The following is a 12,261-nucleotide window of genomic DNA, read 5'->3' as shown; positions in this document are numbered from 1 at the left end:
GGCCTACTGAATCAGAATTCCTAGACCATATGAGGACTCTAACTTTAGTGAACCCTGGGCCAGTGTGTTTTGATGCTTCCAAACATTAACAAACTGAAATTTTCAGATGTTTTATTTGATAATCTTCTCTGGTCTATTTCTCGCCTGTAAACACATGTACTCTCTGCTGCACTTGTGCCAAGCAGATTAAAATTGTTCCCCTAATATCTTAGACTGTGTAGAGCAGTGGTTCTCAACCCATACATCATAGCTCCTTTGGGAGTCAAATGACTTTTTCACAGGGGTCACCTAAGACCATCAGAACACAGATATTTACATTACTATTCATAACAGTTGCAAAATTACAGTTATGAAGTAGTAATGAAATAATTTTATGGTTGGGGATCACCACAATATGAGGTACTGTATTAGTGGGTTACAGCATTAGGAATGTTGAGAACCATTTGTCTAGAGCCTTCTAACGTGTCCCGCTCACTTCTTCCATCCAGACAATATTTTCTCTCCCTTATGAACTTGGCTAAGGCATCAGTTCCCTCAAGTCACCTCTTTTGACTTCTCAGTCTGAAATCTACACATCTCTTCTCAGCTACCTTAGATTCTTTCACATATCTCCACCTAGAATTTATTTTGAAAGACATCATTGAGTTGCTCAGCATCTCTCTCACTGGGTTGCAAGTTTCTTGAGATTTGTATGTCTATTGATAAGTCCAGGACTTACATGTATGTTCAGTGCTTGATCTAATGGTTATTAAATAATGATCTGAATATTAATACAGAATAGTAAACATATCTTTGTATACAGAAGAGTGAAGTATAATGCACGAAAACTCATGTTATAGCCAAAAAGATTACTTGGAATTTAAGTGTACTTGCTTCTCTTGAAGAGAACCTGGGTTCAGGTACAGTAACCACAAACTGGCTCACAATTATATGTAATGTCAACTCTAGGGGATCAGTTGCCCTCTTCTGGCATCCAACAGTATTGAGTATACTCATGATGCACATATAAAAATGTAGGTCAACACAAAATTTAAAAAAAATCTAAAAATAAAAGAACTCAAAGTAATCAAGAATATTTTTTCAATATATTAATTATTTCTCTTACTTTTTAAAGATTATATTAAAATTAGATATTCCTCTTTTCCTTTCCTTCTTCCAAAACCACCCATGTCCCCCTCCTTGGTCCCTTTTAAACTCAAGGCCTATATTTTTAATTAATTGTTATTGCATGCGTATATGTATAAATATATGTACATATTACTACATACAAAATATATGTGCATGTACTACATACACACCTGCTCAGTCTGTATAATGTTACTTGTATTATGTGTTTTCACATATACACATGTGGGATTGGATAATCTATTGGATAATCATGTGACACTGGATAATCTATTGGTATATTCTTCCCTGCAAAAGACTTTTTCTCCCACTTTCAGCTTTTCTCAGTTCTTTGGGCTTGATGCATCCTGAATTTCCCCAGCCCATGTTATCAAGTCTATTGTTGTTTATATTTACTCATGCTCATACTTAGGATTTTGTTAATCGGGCATTATTGCCTACCTGCTGTGTTTCACCTTGGATGATAAAGCCAAAGAGGCTAAGTGGTATCTTGTACATGAATGATCAAAAATGAGTCTAGGATGAATAAACAGGGATACAAGAGTATTTATTACAAACCCATATGCTTAGGGGAGAACATGGACAAACAAGACAGAAGATTGGGGTGTTCTACTCTTCTTAACCTTAATACTGGGAGTGAAAGGCTGATTTTATTCATGTGACCTTCCCAGTGATAGCTCACGTGAATGAGGTAGCCTTCTGTCCCCATACACAGGGATAAATTACATTGATCTGTCATCCTATAAATATTTCCTTTGCCTTTTACTTTTGAAAACTATTTTAGTTATCTCTATTTCATGATTCCAGAGCCCATCTCTCATATAGAATATCAAAAACAGATGCTAAACCATGAGAGCTCTCACTTTGGTCTGTAAAGAAAGCAAATACCTTGATGAATGCTGGCCTTTATCTGTGAGCTATTTCCACAATTTCATTGTCTAGACGCTTAGTCTCCAGTGTGACAATGTTGAGCTGTTTGGACCTTGACAAGTTTAGATCATGAAGGCTTCACTTATATCAGGGCTTACTGTATGCTTTACAAAACCAGATATTCCCACCAAAATCAGCTATTATAATTGGGAGATCTGGAAGCTCTTCCACACTCTTTTTAATATTTTCTGGCACACATGCCCCTTCTACAAGCAGTTGCTTTCTCTGTCATGTTGCAGCTCAGATCTGTGGACCTTTTTCAGATTCCTAGGACATGCTGTTTCTACTTCCCAACCACCAAAATCATGAACCAAACACCTCCTCCCTTTTTATAAAGCACCAAGACTACATATTTTTGTTTTAGTACAGCATAATGGACTAAGAAAACTAAGAAAGAAATGAGATAGAAACTAAATTTGAAGAGAGAAAAAAAAAACAATGATATAAATGAGAACAAAACTCAGTCAATTCTTAGATTCATTTACCTCCATCGTTTTGTATCCCTTAAAGAGAAACGAATTAGATGTAGATGCCTTGTGTTCGGTTTTTCTTTAGAAACTTGAAGCTTCCAAATGAGCTTTAAATAGAAGAATTTTAGATCAGGAAGAATGAAGTGAGCATGAACAATGGGAAAATGAGTTAATAGGTAAGCCCACAAGTTGGGTGGGGCTACTTCACACTTTCTAAATTTATATTGTAAGTCATACTTAGTAGTCTGCATGTTTGACTATAAACTGATTCAGTGTTCATCATCTCTTCTTCAGACCTCAAATTCTATGAAGGCCTTATTTCTCTGTGGAAATCTCAGATGTGTTTACATCATATCCACTACTAAATCCAAGTATAGATCATACAAGTTTTGGTGGCACTGACTGCTATAGTTTTAGATTGAATCAGTGATTTGGGATTTTTATTGGCAAAATAAAGACTGTCAGTAAACTCCAAAGAGGAGGCAGCAGCTGGGGTGTCAACTCCCTTCAGCAAATGGTATGTTTAAAGGTCAGCATGCTTGTAGAGAGAGGACTCCCAGTCAATCATCTCTTGATGTTATTCCTTACCTAGACTTTCACAGCTTAAGTCTGTTCTATCATTCCTCCACATATATAGGTCACAAACCTAGACACCATTCTAGTTATCCTCCCAAGCTGTCCCACTTGTCAATCAGCTCTGACTCTTTGAGGGTTTCAGTGGCTTTTCCATTCATAGGCACTCATTCTTTTTGTTTTGTTTTGTTTTGTTTTCTGGTTCTTAGTTTTTCGAGACAGAGTTTCTCTGTGTAGCTTTGGAGCCTGTCCTGGAACTCACTCTGTAGCCCAGGCTGGCCTCGAACTCACAGAGATCTGCCTGCCTTTGCCTCCCAAGTGCTGGGATTAAAGGCACAGGCACTCATTCTTGACACTCCCTTTCATCCAAGCCCTCCAAATTCCTTCTTCCTCTTGTAGTTAGGCAAGCCTTTTCACTAATACACAAATAAAATTACAAGTTTTAACAATTTCCAGTAATAGGAAGTTTTGGAGCCATGAACTTTATTTAGTCTTGGAAAGCTTTTTTTTTTTTTTTTTTTGCCTTCTAATCTCATCTTTCTGTCTTTCACTTTTCATTCCCCATCCTTTATATCCCCAGAACCTCAAATCCAGACTATGTGTGGATTTCTTTTCCTTTCTTTTTTTCTTTTTTGGTTTTTGTTTTTGTTTTATCGAGACAGGGTTTCTCTGTGTAGCTTTGCGCCTTTTCCTGGAACTCAGTAGTCCAGGCTGGCCTTGAACTCACAGAGATCCGCTAGGCTCTGCCCCTGGAGTGCTGGGATTAAAGGTGTGCACCACCACCGCCTGGCTGTGTGTGTGTGTGTTGTGTGTGTGTGTGTGTGTGTGTGTGTGTGGATTTCTTATCAGCAGTGTTTTCCTCAGACACCCATTGTTACTTTGCACAGTCTCAATTGCCCAACCCCTAAGCATTCTGACAGAGCTAGCTCACCCAGGGACTTGTGTGAAGCCCCTCCCCTAGTTTACGTGAATTTGTGCTCCCAGAAAACCCAAGCATAAGGATATTAAATGTTTGACAATTGCAATAAGAATTTTATTTTGTTTGCTTTCTAGTAGATATGTCATCATTGCCTGTATATTCCCAGTGAACCATCTTGTAGTATGTTGAGAAGAATCATTTATTTCAGAACCACATAGGATTTGTTTTATTTGACAATATTTTAATTCTTTGTTTTACTACTATTTGCCATGCATTGTTTTTGCCTATACAGTGATGAGTTTCATGATGGCTTTCCACATATATATGTCATTGTGCTTTGTTCTAAATCATTTTATTTTCTTGCTGCTCTTCCTCCTGCCCTACATTTATTAATTATTATTATTATTAATGTTATTCATTGTTATTATGTTTGTATGGTGAGTGCATGTGTTTCTACAAAACAGCATACCTGTGGAAGTCAGAGGACAGCTTGAGGGAGTTGGTTCTCTCTGTCTCCTTCCACCATGGGTTCTGGAGATTGCGTTCAGTCCATTAAGCTTGTGTAGCTAGAGTTTTTACCTGCCAAGCAATCTTACCAGCCAACCCTAAATTCTGTGTTTGTTTTGGATTTGGTTTCTGTGGAACTTGGAAATGACTCAATACTTTGTGTGTGCTATGCAAGCATCCTGCCTTTGAGAAACATCTTCTGCTCTTATGTGATTCTTGTGTGTCTAATTAAGGATCCTTTACATTTAATTATGGGCACAGATGAAGACATGTTATTCAGAAAACCTCCTTAGAATTTTTTGGAGGAAGCTTTGGGAAAGGAGATCATCTTTTATAATCCATAGATTTTAAAAAAGAGTAGATGACCATCTGAGGACTATTTTACCGCTTCACACAGAAAATCATTAAATAAATCATTGAGATCAACATTCCAAAATGGAAAATAGCCTAAAGTCATAAGGACAGACAGGAGCGAGTGACAGATAGAGAAGAGAAAGGATCATTGAAACCATTTTTCTCAGGCTAAAGAGCATCTATACATAAGACTATTTCATATTCTCCTACTTTTTAGTCATGTGAGCAAATTATTTAAAATAATCATTTAGAAAGTTTGAAATATTGTCACTTAGAAAACTGAAGGAGTGAGAAATTAGTATTTATTAAATGGAGAAATAAATAAGCCATATTTCAATGGTGAATGAAGAGAAACATTGAGAGGATCAGGAATACCAGATAGTCAGTTAAGATGGTGTCTCATGCAGGAGGAAAGACAATACATTTTCTAAAGGAAACATGCATGTGTTCATGAGGTCTGGATTGAACGTTTAAGTATTGAAAAGACACGGAGCAGTCTAAAAAGTATTTTGTATCACTTACAGGTTGATGGTAATTCACATGAAAGGGAAATCAGGAAACACCACCACAAAATACATTTTATAAATTTATCTCTTTCTAACACATACTCAATTTAAGGTTAAAAGTTTAATGTCTTTATAGGTGTGGTTTCTGACAGTCATGTGTTCAGGATTGCACATTTGGATGAAGAAAACTGTGATGAAACATACCTAGAAGGTCTTCGGGATACAGGGAAGTCTGGCCAGGCCACATTTGTCACAATGAGTGAACTGTAAGGAAAACCCAATCACTGTACTAAGGAGCCTACCTCAGTTTTCTGACCTTTACTGGCAAACAGCCAAATCAAAACCATAGACAAGATGAAAGGGGACGGTGCCACATGAACTAGCCAAGTCCTCTCTATCTGTCCTTTGCATAGCAATTCTGAGAATACAGTCCTTTCCTGACTCAGTTCAACAATATCATGCACAGGGCAGAGGAGAGCCCTTTGGCCCATTTTTAAAGAGTAATGATAGATGATAAAGAATTTGTTGGCTCTGGACACTTACTGTGTGAAATGAATTTCTATTTGGGGATTTTGGGGTGTGTGGGTATAATGCAAGGGTTCATGGTTTTAATCATGATTCTTTTTGTTAAAGTTATAACTAAAAGAAAAATAGATGTAAATACTACAAATGAACAAAGTAAGGGTATCTGTTGGATGTGAAACAAATGGATAGATTAATTAATACAGTGTGGAAGAAGACAGTCTCCAAATTGAAGTGAACTTGAGATTCTTTTCAAGGTGATTAAAGTAGATGAGATCCAATATATAAAACTGGTCTAATTAAGCAGTTAATGAATTTACTTCTTTAGATCATAAAATATTAGATTTGAAAAAGTAGCCAAGAACATAAACTCCTGCTTATTTGAAAAGAAAGATGATAAATGCATGTCCTTTACTATTTCATCTCTTAGGGACGAAGGTAGAAAATGGAAATATATTGAGGAAGAAGAAGGTGCCCAAAGGGAAATAAACATGAAACATTTTGAAATGTTGAAAGTAGTTGAGATTCAATGTATAAACCTGGTCTAACATTTCTTGTTTCCTGGGAGACAAAGGCAAGCAGAGAACAACACCTACTACCACAGCTTTGGAAAAATAAGTGATGTGTAATTTTCACTTTTCCATTTCATATTTGAGAAGCTTGGAAGTCATCACTCCACCCCCACAGGATGAAAAAAAAATTGGACAACTAAAAAAGCATCAACTATTCTTGCACCCATTAGAGAAATAATGTTACAAGGCTAACCACTTCGCCTGAGCACAAGAGAAAAAGGTAGGTGACCATAAAGTGCAGAAATTCATCTGTGGGATTTCCAAACAAAGGAGAATATAGTAAGGAAACCTAAAGTGTAACTGGTGAATGACTAGAGGCACAATGTGTATAAATCTGTAAGGGAGAGAGAGCCATTGAGTGTCATCAGGAGGTCCTCAGTGAGGTTTTCACAACAGTAGAGGGAATTGTCCACTATGCCTCCAAAGTGAATGCTTCAACGTTCTCTGAGGAGGAAAATGATGTAGACTAGGAAAATATCCACATAAGGAAATGGAGAGTATTGCAATCAGATACAAGCAAGAGTAAAATTAGAATTCTTATCTTTTCCTAGTCTTCATTCATGTAACAGCTAAAAATCTGCAAAACTATGGTAGGCAAAGGCATTTAACTACAAACATGTCTATATTTGTATATGTACATGTATATTTGTATATGTATATATGTATATGCTTCTATATTAGGAAAATGAATTGTCAGCAACAAGTAAAGGATAAAAAACAAGAATTATGATTGTTTTGATATTAGAACATACATAAACTGTCCATGACATAGTATTGTATTGCTTCAAGTTGTAGTTGAATGGGCTGTAAATGTATATTAATTATTCTATAGTAACTACTAATTGAAAAGAAATAGAACTATAACTGAGTTATCAAACAAAGTAAGAAAATGAAATCATATAAAATGTTCAATTAAAAGTACAAGTATGTAAAGAGTTAAAGAAAAACAGGAACAAATTGACCAATATATTATAAAGGGTAGCCAACACAGTAGATATTGACCTCACTATTTTAGTATTAACTTTGAAAGCCAGTGTCCTAAATGTACTCATTAAAACAGAGAGATGGTCAAAGTGGCTAGAATAGTAAGTCTCACCTATGCATTTTGTACAGAAAAAAAAAAACTGCTTCAGATGTTAAGACAACTATAGGTTCTTACCTATAACACCTTATATAGGAATTCTGAGTATGAGAAATAGTTTTCTTTTTAAGGGAAGAGTGCACCAATTGATTATCCAATACCAAATGGTCATCCACCCAAACATACATATGAATGATATTACATTGACTGAGCAGGTTGTATTTAGAAATATATATGTATATGCATATACATATATACATGTAGTCACAATTCATGAACAAAGAGGAAATGAATTTGAAAGAGGGCAAGAAGAGGTGTATGGAAGAGTATGAAGGAAGGAATGGAAGAGAAAATGATGTAATAAAACCTAAAAACCAAAGTAGTAATTAAAAATGTAAATGGGAATAGTGAAATATACGTTGACAACCTAGATTTAAAAATAGATGTACCAATATCTATATCAAACATAAAAGACCTTAAGGCAAGGGAATTTGAAAAGATAAAGGAGGACTTCACATCATGTTAAATGCATATATTTGTAGATGTAACCAAACGTCTTATTAAATAAGAAACACAGAACCAATGTAAAAGAGAAAGCCAAGAGGTCAGAGCTCAGAGCTAAAATCTCACCCTTCCTCCAGAAGTGGTTCTAGCTCTCCGAAAGAGAGCTACTTCCTGTGTGTATGCCTTTTCATAGTCTTTTTGTTCTGCCTTCTCATTGGTTGTAAACCCAAGCACGTGACTGCCTCATCACTGTCTGTATGTACAGCCCCCCAGGTCTTAAAGGCATATGTTTCCAATGCTGGCTGTATCCCTGAACACACAGAGATCTACCTAGCTTTTCTACCAAGTGCTGGGATTAAAGGCATGTGCCTCCACCGCCACACTCTTGTTTGGCTTAATAGCTCTGACTCCCGGGCAACTTTATTTATTAACATACAATCAAAATCACATTTCAGTATAATTAGAATACCACCACATTTCCCCTTTTCTATTTTAATAAAAAGAAAAAAGCAAAAGGTTATAACTAACATAAGAAAAACTATATACAAAAGTACAATAACTATATACAATATACACAAGTAATAAATACCTAAACAATGTCTAGTCCATTTGTATTTGACAAATCAGAGAAAATAATTCCATTATCTATCCTATTTTGGTAAATCCAAAATGTATCTAATTCACTTTCTATCCTAATTAATCTTCAACTATAACTAACTAATCTTCAACTATAACTAACTAATCTTCAACTATAACTAACTAATCTTCAACTATAACTAACTAATCTTCAACTCCCTCAGAGATCCAAGAAGAAAATAATATTAGCTAACAAAAATAAAAACAGGAAGTGCATGCAAGCAACTTCCAAAAAATTTGTGAGTTGACAGAAACAGTCAGCTGCCTGGGCAGTCACCTGAGGTTTCTCCGCCGTGTTGGGGCATCATCTTCAGCCTATAGGCTTAGCGTATCTGACAGACTCATTTGTGAAGTAGGATGGACAGAAGGTCAACAGTTCAACCTTACATTGGGTGAGAGCAGTCCATGTACCAGAAACACACCTGAATTCCACTAGTGTCCTGTCATGATTCAGGATTTTAAATTCTGGAAATTTTTGACATTTTTTTTTTTTTTTAAATTCAGCTGTCCATTCTTCTTGGCTGTGTTTATATGGCTTCATCTCAGCATCCCCTTCTTTTCCACATCCCTCTATTAAATGCCAGTCTACTATTGAGAGGCGTGAGCTTTCAGTTGCTGTTCCATTACACAACAGAAGTCATCGGCCCACTACCTGTTCAGGTGCCTTCGAAGAAAAGGGCACTGTACCTTTTCTGGATTGTGAAGGCCACTTCAGGGATGGGACCATATTGTCCTGGCCTCAGAAGATGCCTTTTGATAAAGCCATAACCACACTTGTTTTGGCAACAATCAGTAGTCCTTTGTTTCATTTCAATCAGTAGTCCTTTGTTTTGTTTTCACATTTCAGTACAATTAGAATACCACCACATATATTCATTAATGATACATTGTAACCATTGTCCTATATGCCCCTTACAACAAAGCATCAAAGTTTGTAAGACAGAAATTAAAAGATGCTTTCCATATTATAATATGGAAACTTTGACATTGCTTGATCATAAATGGACAGAGTCAAAGGGACAGAGTTAAACTGAATAAAACAACCAATGTAGTACATGTAACTGACATGTAGGTTATTTCATCCCACAACACAAAATGCATTCTTCTCCACATGCATGGAACTTTCGCTTAGATAGATTACATTCCAGACCATAGACTACACCTTAAAAATTTTAAAGAGTATAAATCATGTAAAGTATTCTTTTTGGCTATGGTGGAATTAAGCAAGAAATAAACAACAAAGATAACTACATAATTGAAAAAAATCTGGAAATTAATCATCAGTCTAAATAACACATTAATCAGAGAAGCAATCTCAAGAGAAATTTATACCAATTTTACTTAATAAAAATGAAAATAAAACCTATAAAATGTTGGGATGTAGAACAGCAACAACTCTTGTGTCTCAGAGCTGAGACTATTAGATGCTAATGCTGTTTCAGAACATAGCATGATAGCTTCTTACATGCCAAACATATTCATAATACAGGAGAGAGCAAATCCATTCTTCAATGGTTACCCTGTAAGTTCAAAGTATTGTTCACACAAAAGTGTGCACAATGATGTTTGTAGCTCTTTTCTGAACTATGCAAACTGTAAAGATAAATAAGTTATAAAATTTGTATGTAAAAATGAATGAACATAAAAATATTTCACACAGTGAAAAAAACTCGAAAGAAGACAAATGTCAGATGTTCTCGATAATATATGGATCCTAGGATGTAATCTTTAGAATTGCCTGGTTAATTCAGAGTACCTGTAGAGTCCAGGAAACTGGAAAGGAACTGTTGGTGAAGAGGGTGAAGAAAGATCTTAAATGGGGAAGAATACATGCAATCTGAAGGGAAAAGAGGGAGGGAGTAATGGGGAGACAGTTTTAAGAAGAGAGTTGGTGGGAAGGTATGGCAGAGGAGAGGGCGAGAAAGGATCATTAACACTAAGGATACTTGAAAAAGCCATATGAAAATGTAAAAGCTACACACAGACACATACACACAAGAGAGAGAGAGAGAGAGAGAGAGAGAGAGAGAGAGAGAGAGAGAGAGAGAGAGAGAGAGAGAGAGAAGAGAGAGAGAGAGGCAGGCAGGCAGGCAGACAAAGACACTGAGACAGAGAGACACAGAGAAAATTCTTATAAGACAATCTAACTGATGTCACCTTACAAATGGGATTCCCAGGAGCCACAGAGTGCCAAATAAAAGCTCAGTGCCAGATGCTAAATACATACTTGAGTTACTGACCAAGAATATTCCAGAAACTCCCAAATAATATAGTCTATTGCCATTGCTTTTGTTATCTACTAGAACTTGACAGTAAGATCCTATTGTAGAGGATACTATACTTTTGGTCACAGGACGTAGATAAATCAAGTTTTCCCCCATTAGTTAGTTTTAACAAATACTGAAAGTATTATGAATGTCTCTGGGAAAAAGTAGTAAACAGTTTTACACAGTTGTGAACACTGTGAGCTACAATAATGCAAGCATGGGAAGATATGCCTATAGGTGAATGAATGTCACAGAGATTTTTATTTGGGGATTTAAGACCCAATACACAGCAGGAACCTATCTATCTATGCCTAGTACTGTAGACCTGGCCAACAATTAGTGGTTGGGTAGCTTAAACACCTAAAAGCGAACTTACTACAATTATTTTAGACATTGTATAAAACTGCCTTCTAACTTCATATCACTATAATCATAAATTAATGGCACTCTCAGATCGCATTAGAGAAACTCTCTCTCTCTCTCTCTCTCTCTCTCTCTCTCTCTCTCTCTCGTGTGTGTGTGTGTGTGTGTGTGTGTGTGTGTGTGTGTAGTTAGTTGATGGTGGATAATATAGAAACGCAACTGGTCAAAATAAGTGAAATTTGACCCTCAGCCACAAATGGGACATCTATGTCACATTTAAATGGCTGATGTGATTGCCTACACAGGATCTGTATAAGATCAAGCCAGTCAATATTCCAGCATGGAAAGTGTAGGTGATCATGGGACCAACCCTAATTGATGAGCTATTGGCAATTGATAATGACATGTAGAGCATGTTTTCAAAAATTGTAAGGTACAGTACTGATTATCTTTAATATAGAAATGATACACATTTGGGTTTATACATATGTTTAGTCTGACTTAAACAGTATACAATGTATACAAATATTGAAATGTTACTTGGTACCTCTAAAATGTGAATAATTCACATGCTTTTGTGTGTTATTTAGAAATAAATTTGATAGAAAAATTTTAGCTATGTCTCTGAAATAGATGTCAATTTTTAAGGGCAGTGTATTATGTCCATATTCTTGATACTTTGGTCCTGTTCTATCTGCCACCAAAGTTTCCTGAAGTCTTATCTACTCCTACCTGATGATGTTGTTTGTGGGTTTCCCATGCAAGTGTGTGTTTCTATACCCTACCTTCTGAAGATGTCAAAGTGAATTTCATCCCTCCTACCAGTTCTCATTCTGGAATATTCTTCATTCTCTGTCTACCCAATGCCTATATATATTCTCTAACTCTTTTTTGGTGACTTCCCAACCTTTCTCACAATGTCATTCCACATC

This window comes from Peromyscus leucopus, chromosome 1 (genome assembly GCF_004664715.2).
Source record: "Peromyscus leucopus breed LL Stock chromosome 1, UCI_PerLeu_2.1, whole genome shotgun sequence".
NCBI classification, from domain to species: Eukaryota; Metazoa; Chordata; class Mammalia; order Rodentia; family Cricetidae; genus Peromyscus; species Peromyscus leucopus.
The sequence above is the reverse complement of the archived record's forward strand: the minus strand, read 5'-3'. Positions refer to the sequence as shown.